The sequence below is a fragment of the Dipteris shenzhenensis genome, chromosome 11, assembly GCF_047967505.1.
Source record: "Dipteris shenzhenensis isolate YYH24624 ecotype China chromosome 11, Dip_SZ_1.0, whole genome shotgun sequence".
In the NCBI taxonomy this organism is placed as follows: Eukaryota; Viridiplantae; Streptophyta; class Polypodiopsida; order Gleicheniales; family Dipteridaceae; genus Dipteris; species Dipteris shenzhenensis.
In genome coordinates this window covers 14,760,873-14,776,302 of record NC_141606.1, presented here as the reverse complement: position 1 = coordinate 14,776,302, position 15,430 = coordinate 14,760,873, and the positions used below count along the sequence as shown (strand labels likewise).

At 38.4% G+C, this 15,430-nt stretch overlaps 1 pseudogene across 1 annotated transcript; it reads left to right on the top strand.

Moving 5' to 3' along the window:
* The first annotated feature begins 6,248 nt into the window (after positions 1-6,248).
* LOC147896657 (jasmonate-induced oxygenase 1 pseudogene) lies at positions 6,249-7,831 on the top strand (annotated as a pseudogene). The gene is made up of 3 exons (XR_015541792.1): positions 6,249-6,884; positions 7,066-7,390; positions 7,574-7,831. The product of XR_015541792.1 is annotated as a jasmonate-induced oxygenase 1 pseudogene (transcript).
* Positions 7,832-15,430: the final 7,599 nt, after the last annotated feature.

Sequence of the window (15,430 nt, the reverse complement as noted above, 5' to 3'; positions counted from 1 at the left end):
TGTTCTATTTCTTTTACTACATATTATATGCTCTTTATCTAACTCTCGTAAATTGGGTCCACAGCAAGCTACGATGGGTCGCCTTCCTACAGATGCAGAGACCTCGTAGAGGTGCGATGTGCATTTCGCGTAGGAACAAAGCCGTGGTTTATTGAGCAAGAGGCAATGAGAGTGACGGTCGATTGGGCTAAGGTGGTTGCTCGCACGGTTTAAGTCTACTCCTACTTGTAATCTCACTTTTTAAATTGTTTTATTCTTTAAGTTACAATCTAATTTCCAATTAATATGGTTTCACTCTTAGAGTCAAAGCTCGAGCATCCCATCACCGGAGGCAAGTGATGACGAGGGCCAGGGATCGAGTGCAGCTCACGAGGGCCAAGGATCAGGTGCAGCTCACGAGGGCTAAGGATCAAGCCAACAAGACGAGGACAAGGAGGACGATGACGATTCGAATGAGTAGTAGTACTAGTACTAGTTTGCATATACTTTGCCATGTGTATACTTTTGTATATCAGCTCATTTGAGCGATTTTGTATCACCCTTTTCGAAAGGGTAATTTTGTAACAAACAATGTTGTATATCTTTGACATGTATATGCTTCTGTTGCTCGATCGATTCATTTGAGCATATTTGTATCACCCTTTTCGCAAGGGAAATTTTGTAATAAAAAACTTTATTTTGTAATTACTAAAAAAAAAACATTATTGGGGCGAAACAGGGGGCTCAATATTTCTATGAGTATTAGCATCAATATATGCTAACACTACAAGGCATAGGCCCTTTTCCGACGAAAATACCGATGTTTTTTACAATAATTTCTTTTTTTGATGCAGCTGGCCCTGTTTAGCCCCACTAATATTTTTTTAAAGTTTTGTTAATCATTGCTATACAGCGGCGTTTACCAGTGTCACTAAATAGCGACATTTATTAGCATCACTATATAGCGATCATTCTTTCCCAATGCTTATACCGATGTAAATAACGACCTTTGCACCCATCAAAAAAAAAATTGTAAAAAACATTGGTATTTTCATCGGAAAAGGGCCTATGCCTTATAGTGTTAGCATATATTGATGCTAATACTCATAGAAATATTGAGCCCTTAACAAGATAGATGGAAATATATACTATCTCTATACAATTGAAAGTAATGATGTATATCATAGTGTCAATAGCATTTTAAGTATCTAGATCATTCCAAAGAAGGTACTAGATACTATAGCGATCGAATTATAAGGGAATATATAGGTTGGTCCTTTATACTATTTCAACTTACTTAGCCATCATTTTAATGTTCTATTGTTCCATTCATCTTATCTATTTTGTTTCTTATCTGCCTAGATAATGATTAAATTAATGAGACGGGTCACATTAGCTTCCTTTTAATCTATAATAAGACCATATGCAAATTTCCAAGTGAACTTAAGAAATATATAGAAGATGTGCCATGAGATTTAGAATCTTGAATCATCATCTTGCACATTTGCAAAACTGGAGAAGAAATATGCAAGCTAATGAATGATTTTAACAATGTTATTAAATTATTTTAATGTAGATAAAACCTTATTAGCACATCTAATATGTAGAGACAATCTATAAAATGGCAAGTAATATGTATCTAGTATCAAAATCCATTCAAGCACTCTTGGGGATCACTCAACATATGCAAATATACCACGTGAAGGGCTCTTTTAATAGAAGAAAATTTTTTAAAAAATAACAAAAATATGTCAACCAAAGGGTTTTTAAAATTGATCTATTGAAAATAATCATAAGTTTGTATAGGAAAATGGGCCACATATAAGCCTTACGATTTGCAAATAAGCTGTTTTGATAATACATCTTGTATGTATGTGATCTATATGTTTCCAAGGTATGATGAGCCGCCCCCACCCCCCCCTTTTGCCCCACCTATCCCAACTCCCTGCTCTTCCCCCTATTTTGAGTTCAACCATATGATTTGTTTCAATATTAAAAGGTATTAAATCCTATAGAGAATGGATTTTAATGGGATGCATAGATAGCTCCAGTATCCAATTTCAACTTTATCATCACTTTAATGTACTATTTTCTTTGTCATAGGCATAAATCAAATCTATTTTTCCTTTTTCCTTCTTAGATAAGGACTTAATTCCTAGATAATGTAGGAGACATGCCATATTAGATTTCTTTTGATCTTTAAAAGGTTGATATTTCAGTTTGCCCCAGATTGGACTTCAAAACAACATGGAAGATGTGCCATTAGTTGTGGAATCTTGAGTCATTGTCTTGCACAATGCAGGAGCTCATACAAAACCTAATGAATGATTTAAAAAAGATACCAAGTTGTGCTATAGTCTTGTTGGTATGTAACCTAGAGATAGACTTATTGGTATATAATCTATAGAATTGCAAGTAATATGTATATTGTGTCAATAGCCATTGTAGACATTTCAACAAAGGAATCAAACGATAGTTTGATATAAATGGACACATAGATGAATCCTTTATACTATATTTCAACTTAAGATTGTAGATAATGTATGAGAATAGCTTGTCCTACACTATTACACACGGATCCTATTGCGATGTTTAAGTACCGACGTTTAGCGCGTGCGGGGCATTAATCATTGGTATGAAAAGAGCGTCCCGTAAAGCATCGCTATATAGCGACTTTAGGCAAACGTCGCTATATAGAAACTATTACAAAAGTTGCTATATAGTGACACTGAGATACTATTTTATAGCAACGTTTTCGAGAGAGGTTTTTTTACTCATATAGGCCTTAAAAGCAATGATAAATTTTTTTAAATTTTCATACATGTTTAACCTTTTGAGAGAATAAAAGTATAAGAGCATGTACATCAAGCCTTTGAAGCTCATATAGTCATGTCCAAGTTTGAGATGAAAAAAATCAATGAAGAGCATTTACATCAACTGTTTCATCTTAAGCCATGTCTAAGGCGCCAAACAAGTCTATCTCTAACTCTATACCGAGTTGATCTCCTATATCATCATCGTACTCTAGCATCGTAAGTTCACCTAAAAGTACTTGATCATCTTCTTCAATAAAGTGTGGTGATTCTTGATGATCGTTGTCTTCTTCCTCAATATCATGATCTCCATCTTCCTCCCGTGCAATGTCATTATGCGCATCTTCCTCTTGGCTCATATTGTAATCTTCATCTTCTTTGCTAGATTCATTAGGATCAATTGGATCCAGCATTGGTAGTAGCATCTCCATATCCACATCTCTATCTTTAAAAATTTGCTTACTTTGTGGTGCAACTTGGATCACGTACCACCATCTTGGATCAGAACGATCCGGATGAAAAACCACCTATATTGAAGATGGGTGTCAAATGTCATCAATTATATATATGAATTTATGCTCAAGTACATGTATCAATGGATCTTTAAAAATGAAAACTTCGATTAATTAAATCATTGGTATTCACCTGCTCATAATGCTCGGGAAGAACAAACGTATCACTTTCATCGGTCCAATGTTTGGTGGAGTCTCTTGCAAAGAAACTGCTACTATCTTTGAGCTATCTTTTCTCATTGTCGCATGGGGACCATTGTAAATAGTTCTAAACCATTTTACATCAAGAATGAAAATACTAAATCGTCTGAAATCAACTTCATAGATTTCGCGTATGGTGCCACAATAATCCAACTGTGAGGAGAGAAGATTGGTATCTGAAGCACTTGCTCGGCTATCTTGTGTGAAGCTAAACATGACTCCACAATCATATGTGACTCTCTTTGAATCGATGCGTTCCACGCGAAAATGTCATCCATATGACCATAATGCACTGTACTTTTTGTACTGTAAAAGAGCATCATTAAAATAATGAATATGCATCTATTTTATAGCGTATATTGCCACAAATAATTACTTAATTACATCAAGAGGTAAGAAACTTACATGCATCATACATCCAGATGATAACTCTCGCTCGCGCTCGTTTATTATCTCTCCATCGCGTTTGGCTTTACATAGAGCCAGTTGTAGCCAATCAGACATGTGAGTGGGAAGAAGAGCCAGATCCCACGGATATGGTTGCGATCGCCTGTACATTACTCTGAATCTCGTCCTTGCATTTATTTTTTCTGCTTTGGCCACTTCATATCTCTCAATCCACTTCTGCATCTCAAGGCTATTGAGGATACAAAACTTATTGAATTTCTCCATTTACTCTTTGCTCATCTTTCTTTCAATCCTTTTTCCTTGGGGAACCTCACCAACAATGCAATCATCATCCATGTTATGCCAAGCTTGCGGCATATCAGGATCCGTGGATGTAAGAAATTACTCCGTGATATATACTAATGACTCTTGCACAAGCCATCCCTCTGCCATGCTTGCTTCTGGTCTTGCTCTTTGTCTTACAAATCTGGTCCTTTCAAAGTTTTCATAAACCACTCGAGAAAAAACATCCATCGACTATGAACGATACTTGCAATAGCCACCTCATCAACTATGTGCATAAGCAAGTGGACTTGAGTTATCATAATGCTCGAGGGAAAGTGCTTCTCAAGCAAGCATATGGCTTCGATGGATTCCACCCTAGCCTTCTCGATGCTCGATATGGAGATCTCTTTTTGAGATATCCACCTATTTCACATGTCCATCTAAGATATTTTCACAATCAGTCTATAGATTAATCAGCTTAAATTGAAGAAAATGCAATCAATGTGATTTATTAGTAAGCATACCTCACAATAGCACAGATCTTGAATGAGTAGTAGTAGTAGTAGCAGTTTGCATATACTTCGCCATGTATGTCATTTTATATATCCGCTCGTTTGAGCGATTTTGTATCACCCTTTTCGAAAGGGTAATTTTTTAACAAACAATGTTGTATATGTTCGACATGTATATTTTTGTTGCTCGATCATTTCATTTGAGCAATTTTGTATCACCCTTTTCGCAAGAAAAATTTTGTAATAAAAAACTTTTTTTTGTAATTATTATAAAAAAAAAGCATTAGTGGGGCAAAACAGGGCTTGCTATGGCCCTGTTTAGCCCCACTAATGCTTTTTTTTAAGTTCTATTGATCGTCGCTATATCGCGATGTTTACCATGTCGCTATATAGCGACGATTATTAGTTTCGCTAAATAGTGACGTTTATCAGCGTCGCTATATAGCAACACTTTATAGTGACGGTACTTTTTTGATGCTTTTAACGACTTTAATAATGACGTTTGTGCCCGTTTTAGAAAAAAATTAATGTAAATAGCATTAGTATTTTCGTGTGAAAAGGGCCTATGCCTTGTAGTGCTATTAGGTTCACTACAATAATATGATATGGGAATGCACCTGCAAGTGTTTTCATTTGGTATCTTGGAAGTGTACATAGCTTATGTATGTAGAGAAACTCCAAGTCCTAGAGAGTATGGTTTAGTTAATTGACATGGTTTTTGACCTAAGCAACCTTACTCAAAGGTGGGAATTCACAAAAGGAGAATCCAATTCTCCACTATAGCACTTATAGCACTCCTTCTAAGGAGAATCAAGAGTAGTAGTCTTGCAAAACTTAAGAAGTTGAGGTGCAAGCTGGATCACATGTACTGCGAAGCTTAGTGCCATAGCGCTCCCTCTAAGGAGAATCAAGAGTAGTAGTCTTGTACAACTTGAGAAGTTGAGCTCCAAGGATCACATGTATGACCAACCTCCAAGGATCACATGTATGACCAACCTCGAGAAATTGGAATTGAAATATGTGTCTTTTCTTTAGCATTACCGGATATTCCTATGCATACCATGTGAGAATCGAGCTAATCTTTTGATATGTTAAAGCTTGCTTAACGTATCCTTTAGAATTGACAGAACTTGTGATATTTTAAAGCTTATATTGTTATGTTAAATGTGATATGTTGAAGCTTGCTTTTGTGAGAATCGCGAGCTTATATCATAACCTTGTTTCGCCGTTTCCGGTAGAACGTTTGAGAAATGGGGCAAATGTTTTGATATTTTAACCTTGCTTCACGTGATCCTACTATTTTGATATGTTAAATCTTGATCCTTGAGAATCGATGCCTTGTTTAAAGAAGACTATATTCTCCCTCATTCTTCTCATGGCCGGCACGACTTCAATATTGGAACATGGAAATATACCTTTTGTTCATTCCTATATAGCGCTATCTGCTCCCCTTTTGATACTTTAACCTTGCTTCACGTGATCCTACGATTTTGATATGTTAAAGCTTGATCCTTGAGAATCGATGCCTTGTTTAAAGAAGACTATCGGCAGGACTTCAACATTGCAACATGGAAATATACCTCTTGTTCATTCCTATAAAGCACTATCTGCTCCCTTCCCTGCCTGTGTTTGGTGCTGCACACTATGGCGCTCATCCTAGATTCTCAGCCCCCTCCCACGGCGCCTATCACCATTGCAGTTCCCGGAAAAACCTGGGGTGTCGATCCTGTGGAGGTTCTCGTTCAGAGAGGCGTGAAATCCGTGCCTGAGAAGTACCGCAGGTTCTCCAGTAGCACCGAGCAAGCCGATCATCTAATTAAGATCTTGCGCAACCCCTCTCAGAAGATAGTCCCCGTCATAGACCTTTGGAGCTGGGATGAAGCTCGCATGCAAGACATAGTGCGCAACGTAAAGTTTGCTTGTGAGGAGTGGGGGTTCTTTCGGGTCGTCAACCACGGTGTGTCCCCCGTACTGATGGAGAGAATGATGAAGGTGGCAACGGAGTTTATCTCTCTGCCGGTGGAAGAAAAGATTGCCTATGCCGCTGAGCCCGGGACTTTCTGCGAAGGCTATGGCAGCAAATATATCATCAAAGAAGACGTGGTCAGAGACTGGCGTGATTACTTGTTTCTAATTCTTCAACCACTGTCGAGAAGGGACTATCGTTACTGGCCGACAACGCCTTGTTCATTCAGGTATGACTTGAGTCTCGACTCGACGTCGTTGCTCAGGAAATCGACTATCGGTAAGACTAAATTGTTAAGCTCATTTAATTAGCGTCATGAACGCGTGTGCTAATTAGCTGCGGACCATAAAAGCAGCGACGATGCATGGGCTCTGTCCCACATTTGATCATCCGCTGCAATTTCGATCCAGGGACACCATGGACGAGTACAGCACCGCGCTGAAGAGCTTGGCTCTGAAGCTTCTTGCAATCATCTCCATAAGCCTTGGCCTGGACGAGTCTTACATCGAGAGGGCACTACTAGAACCGACCCAAAAGATGCTCATCAACTACTATCCTCGCTGCCCGGAGCCAGCGCTCACCGCAGGCTTCTATAAGCATTCAGACATCGGAGCGCTTACGCTCGTGATGCAAGAAGAAGGCGTGGTGGGTTTGGAGGTGTCCCATCAGGGCGAATGGGTGCCCGTGGACACGATCAAGGGCTCCTTTGTTGTCAACGTGGCGGATCAAGTCGAGGTGAGAAAATTTACGTCCATCGTTGATGATTTCAAAATTAGTTGTGTGTCGTGAGATCGCGTTAGTCTGTTACTATGCTAAGTATTTGAAAAGCTACAAATTTGAAGCTAGCTGTCTGTCGTGACATCGAGGATCTGAAACTGCAGAGGTTTCCTAATGGTGATTCTGCACGTTGTGGTGCAGATCATGAGCAACGGGAGGTACAAGAGCATCGAACACAGGGTGGTGGTGAATAGGGAGAAGTCAAGGGTATCCGTGGCGACGTTCTGCGATGCAGCACCCGATGCTATAATCGCTCCCGCGAGGGAGCTTGCGGAGGAACCAGCGTACCAGGAGGTGAAGTTCGACGACCACGAGATCACCTTCTACAACCATGGAGCCAGAGGCAAGGACATCGTGCAATCCTACATCATCCCTGCAGCTTCCGCCCATGCAAGCTAGGGTGGTACTATGGAAATTGACATCTGATTTACTTTCTTGACTTTCTTGTATGAAGTTAGTTGTGATATCACAATTAAATATGGTCCACTTCGGATCAATGTGAGAATATGGACATCTGATCTACTTTCTTTACTTTCTTGTATGAAGTTAGTTGTGATCCCATGGTTAAATATGGTCCCCTTTGGATCAATGTGCTCCACTGCCCATCCAACCACAATCCTATACTATTATTAAAAAGTATGAAAATGAAGCATGAGCATGTATATTATGATGTAAGAAAATTATCACAAGAAGAGCACAAGAACCAGCCAAATTAATAAGTAAGAACCTTACATGCAGATGACATCTCCTTGCAACAAGTGCCGACTCATCCTCATTGTCCTTAGCATGACATGTCCTAGGGGGAAAGAGCAAGGACTCTTGGATATAGTTGTCTTCTATGCCTCCATTGAAATCTATCATGTATTATTATGTATACAACAGTTTGCCCTTACAAAGAGGGTAGTACAAAATTGAATAGGAGATACAAAACGGCAAAATTCCATGAGCATGGCTAAATTAAAATAAACTACTTCTACTCGTCATCTTCATCTCATACTTTGCTAACTCCCTTGCCTCCTTTGTTGTCTCCTCGCACTGTGCTACATGGGGCCTCCGGTCCTGTCTCCTCCCTCACCTTTAGCCTTGTCTCCTTCCTCACTCGCATCAAGCATTCCAGCCTAAGAATATTGTGGGATACAATTTAGGAAAAATACGAAAATCTAGGTTTAAGAATGGAAATCCCAAACCTAAATAAGAACAAGGAGAATCAGAGACTTACATGGCAACCTACCACTACACTCCAATTGGCTAGTACTCCCTCTTGGTACAACTTCTCAAAGAGGGATTTTGGTCCATGTGCATGTGTATAATTATATTTATCATTCATAGGAATGCAACCAATCCAAGCATACTTAAGAGACCCAAAAAAAAGCTTTACATGAAGTACTATGAGAGAAACCACCTATTCAAACTAAACTAAAAATTATAAAAGAAAAAAGAATGCTGGCAACACACATGTACTTACCACCCATTCCTTAGTGCCTTTCTTCCCACCACTCTCGAGGTGTGAACTACCTTGGGTCTACAAACACGTGCTCTTGTTGCCTTCCATTGGTTGTCCCTTTTTCTTGGTTAACATTGTAATAGATAAAATGGGACAAAAGTTGCACTTTGGGAACTTTGAAATTGGGTGGATTTCATTAAATTTGGGAAAAGTTTCATTGATTGTGGGAATTTTTCCAATATCGAAATATACTGTTAGTTGGAAATTCCAATGATTATGAAAAAAATCATTGGTTGTAAAATGTTTCATTGGGTATAACAACTGGAACAAAGTATTTGTGGCAGAGTTTGAAAATCATGTATTTGGTCATGTTAAGAAACACCGTTTGGGGACATGTATATTTTACTTGAGGAGTTAATAAAAATCAATTGGTTGTGTTAACAAACACCGTGGAAAGTGAACCACTAGAAACAAAGTAGTTGTTGGTGAAAGACACAAGCACCTAAAGTACAGTTTTGTTCATCTCAGCATCATCTATCGTGTATTATTGAGGAGTATAAGGAAGAATGGAACTCTTTCTTAATGAGGTCCCCATGATAATTAACACTTTAATTTGTACCTATCGCCACCCAAGAACTTTCTATGACCTGGAATAATTCTACCATATGTTTTAACTCCTTCATGACTATCAGCTCCCCAACGTCACCAGACAACTACAAAATGCGAATAAAGTTGGGGAATTCCCAAGTATCCTCCATTTAGGCACCCTATTTGGCCTCTTAGTCTTGAATCCCACTCGGTACTTGCAAGCCACTCACTTGAGTCTCCTCTAGGTTTTTGACTACAAGGACTCATACGAGGTGAGATGTTAACCTTTAACAACTGCAAATGTAACCTTGGGTGACCACAAGCACCAAGGTATGGTAGTCTCACAATCGACCAAGAAGGTCATAGAGTGTGTGGGAATGTCATGCTTCTGGAATCCCCTTTGCATTGTGCACTCTGCAATATTGTCCACAAAGTCGTCCTAAGCTCTGCTGATTTGATAAATTCTCATCAAACCCTCCCTTGGATTCTTTGGTTTATTGAAGGCCACCATTGACCTCTAGCTTGCTTAGCTACTCAATGAAGGGCTCTTTTTGCATCACTTTGCAACCATCAGATTGGCATCCTTTGATGTCAATGTGCTATCTTTGCTAGGACATTTCATTACAATCCCTTATTTTTGGGTCTTGTAAAGTTGTGCTATGGCTTTTGATTTCTCATCCCAAAGAATATGCAATAACTTTGCTACTTGTATGGGCCGGTGTGATCCATAAATGACCCCCAATATCTCACCTTATCAATCTGAGTAAAGCTCAAAAATTGCAAATGTTGGTTTGTTTTTGGGTAACATCTGCCATTACTGGATTGATGTGTGGGTGCTTGAGGTAGTCCTTTAGGAGATCCATGCCATACGAAACTGACACCCCTCAGTACACCCTGTGTTTTGGTGACCTTGTGACATCAACGTCAAAAGTGATGTGCATGCCAAATGGGTAGTAAGGCCTTAAGAAACCATATCATTAGAGGAACAATTTTAGAAACCACATCTCAAGGGGTGCAATATACCATTCCTTAGGGCATGCATATTAAGAAACCGCATGCATTCAAGGGGTACAGTTTTAGAAACCCCTCATTAGGAAAAAAGGGAGCTCATTTTGGGGCCTTTTAGGGTTTCAAAAAATAGTCTCTTGACCAATCAAAAGAGGGCCAAATGTAACATTGGAAAAATATCCAAAACCATGTAAAAAGATAAAATAAGTCAGATCTAAATCTTTTTCTTTTATTATGTCTTACATACATGATCTTGAAAAAGAAAAAGGACAGAAAGAGACATAATAAAAGAAAAAGATTTTGCCACAAATCATGTTTTAGTGCAAATCCCCCATTTTGAGCATTTTTGCCCTTTTTCAGACCTGCAAGAGTCGATTTTTGATATCTCCAGAGTTGATTTGGGAGTTTTGGCCTGCTCCGGATGCACTGGCGATGTTAAAATCATCAAATTCTGCACAAAAAAGTCAAGGAATTTATATATCTATTTAATGTGAAGCTTGAGTACCAGACTAATATTTTTGCAATAAGTATCCATATTTTATGGCATTTCCCATATTTTGAGTGCAACAAAAATAGGTAAATATTGAATTTCTTGGAGGGCCCCAAAATGAGTTCCCTTCTTTCCTTATGCAACTAAAATTCATATTAAGAAACCACCTATATTCAAGGGGTATAGTTTTAGAAACCCCTCAACTAAAAATTTTTTCCCAATAAAACCACCCCTATTTACTTATGAACTAACATATTTGTTTCTAAAGTTGAAGTAAAAAAGCCCTCTTGTTATTGTAATCCTCTTAAATGTTTTCCAAAAGTTAAATTAAAATACCCTTCCTTTTGAATGCACATGGTACACAAAATTTTGTGAAGTGAACCCCATGAGAACAACATGCTTCATAAGGTGCAATACTAATGAAGTTATTGCTTGTACTAGTATAGGTACCTAAGACAATGCATTGACATTGCTCACATTGCTATTGACTCTTTGAAACATTGCCATTCCTAATATTGTGCCTACTATAGAGCTGAAGTGAGATTAGTCAAGAGAGCAAGGTGGCTAGCACTGTTAATAGCTTTATGCATAGAGCAATGTAAGCATGGAGGTCTATATGCATCATGGGATGCCATGCAGATTAATGTCTATCCCCTTTTTTGATTGATTACAAGCTATCTTTTCCATCTCTCTCTCTCTCTCTCTCTCTCTCTCTCTCTCCTTTTTGTTGCATGTTCATTCCCCATCTCCATATGATTCTATCCATTTTATAGAAACCCAAGTTTTGGAAGATGCTCCTTTCACTACTGCAACTAAGCACTGATAAAATGTTAGGTAAGCCAACAAGTGCAAGAGAGGAAATTTTGGTGACTAGCGCACGTATTATTACCAAAACCCACATATTGGTCACCAAGAGAGGGAAAAAAACAACTAACAAATGGCTATAAGCGCAATACAACTATTTTCTCATGAGAGTTTAATGCTAATATGAAGTCTATTGTAAATATTTTTTATCTCAATATATATAAGTATATTTTTTGCCAACAAATAAAATGATTTGGGTATAGGCATGCACAATTATACCCAACAAAGTGTTTGTACTCCCATTAGTATTTTCATCACTCATCAATGTGCATTTATATATCAACAAAAATATTGATGTTATATATAAATGAAATTGTTACACTACTATACATGGATCCTATTGCGATGCTTAAGTACCGATGTTTAGTGTGCGTGGGGCACTAATCGTCAGTATTGGAAGTGGGGTTCATTAAGGGCCGCTATATAGCAACTTTAGTAAAACGTCGCTATATAGCGACTTTTATCAGATTGGTAATGGTCATTATATAGCGAAACTGGGATAGTTTTTTATAGCGATGCTTTATAGAGAGTTTTTTTTCCCATACCAACCTTGAAAGATAGTTTTTTCCAATGACAAATTTTTTTTGTTTTCATACATGTTTGATCTTTTGAGATAATAAAAGTACGAGAGCATGTACATCAAGCCTTTGAAGCTCATATATTCATGTCCAAGTTTGAGATGAAAAAAAATCAATGAAGAGAATTCACATCAATGGTTTCATCCTGAGCCAAGTCTAACATGCCAAACAAGTCTATCTCTAACTCTATACCGAGTTAATCTCCTATATCATCATCATACTCTAGTATTATACATTCACCTAAGAGTGCTTGATCATCTTCTTTAATAAAGTGTAGTGATTCTTGATGATCGTCGTGTCCTAAAGACCATCTTCCTCTTGGCTCATATTGTGATCTTCATCTTCTTCGCTAGATTCGTCTGGATCAATTGGATCCGGCATTGGTAGTGGCATCTCCATATCCACATCTCTATCTTCAAAAATTTGCTTACTTCGTGATGCAACTTGGATCACATACCACCATCTTGGATCAAAACGATCCAGATGAAAAACCACCTATATTGAAGATGGGTGCCAAATGCCATCAATTATACATATGAAATTATGCTTAAGTACATGTATCAATGGATCTTTAAAAATGAAAGATTTGATTAATTAAATCATTAGTATGCACCTGCTCACATTGCTCGGGAAGAACAAAAGTATCACTTTCATCGGTCCAAAGTTTGGTGGAGTCTATTGCAAAGAAACCGCTATTGTCTTTTCTCACTGTCGCATGGGGACCATTGTAAATAGTTCTAGATTGTGTAAGCGATCGTCGATGGGGTGATTGTGGGTGGGGAGATCGTGGAGGTGTAAGAGGAGGAGGCAAATGAAGTGGACCACTGCTACGATGGTGGGATTGAGAAGTGAGCTGTATGTGTTGTTGAATGACTGGAGGCGGAAGCAAAATCCCTCTGGAGTCATCACTTTGGGGAAGTTGTACTTTGGAAAGTTGTACAACATATTGGGATCTTTCTGCTAGAGTTCTTTGAATTTGGCCCAAGTCCCTAGGGTGGATTTGAGGATCGACATGGGCACTACTGTAGTATTGCCAAAATTTCTCCAACTTCAAGAAGGGGAGGCATCATCGTGGCTGTAGACCGGTATCTGCATCGATTGTTAGGACAGGAGCATCGGGGGTGAGATTGTATCCTCCTCTTGTGCACTTTGGATACATGCGTTGCCACTCGTCGAAGGACTGGGTGATGAATTGTGTGAGGGGGCGCACCTCTAAGATTTCGTATAGATGGAGGTGGGAGCCCTGGAGTTGCCGCTTCTAATGATGCATAAGCACACTGTTTGGCAGCTCTTGAAATGATTGCAAGTCAGGGTGTGACTTACATGAGAGATAGTGAATTATTTTTTCATTAGCTTCTATTACACTACCTTTATTAAAGCATGCAAATGAGTCTCTTGCCAGAATGTCCATGTCCCCACTCATATTTATGACCTATCCCCTCTTTCATCTCTTTTCTCTCCTAATCAACAAATCTACAAACCATGATGGACTACTTTCGCTTCAACTTAGAATTCAAAATGCTAACAACTTACTCATTTGCACAATGGAGAGACCATTGCATTGCATACATTTACACATAATTCACACTAACACTTACACCTATAAGAAAATTCCAAAAGGTCGGGCCTTAGCAAGATTCCCATCTTGTTTCCATTAAAGACCCTAACTACTTTCTCAATTTTTTCGAGATGCTTGCATAACATGCGGGTGAAGAATACATGTCTTTTTGTGGTCTTTCCCTGAGATATATAGCCTCATTAGACTCTTTGACGAATAACAAATCTCTTCAATTTATATCACCCTTGGGGTGTGTGTAACATAAGAATAGACTACATGGGCACCCTTGCTTGTAGAAAGGATGCTATCCACAATGCAAACACTTGAGATTGCTATGTTTTCCAACTTATGATCTTTGAGGACATACTCATCATATTCTCCCTTGCTACTGCTTCTCATTGGCCTCTTTGGTTCTCTCTAAGTGAGCCAAACAAAATATGTTTTTGCATTGCAGATGCCCACCACATCTTTGAATTATAACTACACCATCAAAGTCTATCATATTAATTGGTATATCATCTGTCCAAAGATAGCTATTTTATTTTCTCTATGTCCCCTCAGCATGGCTAGGGAGGTCCAAAGCAATAAGCTCAAAAAACTACCATAATCCTTTATTGGAAGCGCATCAACTTCTTGTAATGTTATTTGTATTTATGCTCCTTGGACTATTTAGTAGGGCATGAAAACCTTTATGTTATTTGTCTTGGTCAGATTCTATGTCTGAATTAAATTTTCCTCTTCCTCGGATCTTTCCTTTGAATTTCTCTCTTTGTCTTCGGATCTTTTGTTTGAAACTATTTCTTTTTCTTTGAATCCTTTGTCTAAAACTTTTTTTCCTTTGGATCTTTTGTTCAAGTCTTGTTCTCTTGCTTTGGATTCTTTATCCGAGTATTCTTCTTTTTCCTTAAAATCTTTGTTCGGATCTTCTTCTCTGTCATTACTGTTTGCAACCATGTCTTCTACTGCTTGTTCAAAATCTACCTTGCTACCTCATCCCCAAGGTCTTTGAGTTTCAGGAGAACTGGTGGCACTTCATCTACATCCTCTTCATTTGTTGGAAGGGGGTCAAAAGGTAATTAGCAATTTATTCTTGTTGTATTAATTACTTCACTCTAAGAATGCTTAAAATTGTGGGATTTTCCCTTGATTCATCTTCTAGGCTTTTGACATCAGTTTTGTCCCGTGTTGCCATTTGGATTATGCCTTCTTAGCTGAATAAATGTAATGGTGCCATTTTAGCAAGCTTTCACTTCCTGATCTTATTTTTGTTGCTCTTGCTACTCCTGAAGTCGAGTTTTTATTTTTTTCCTCATCTTATTTTTTCTTGCTCTTGATGCTCTCAAAGTTGGATTTGCAAGCACATACATTGAGATATGGGGTTGTCGTCTTGGTGATTTCCAAACATTCATTCTTCTTTATATGCATTGCCATGCCAAGAATGTTAGTGTACCCAGTTCAAATCAATATG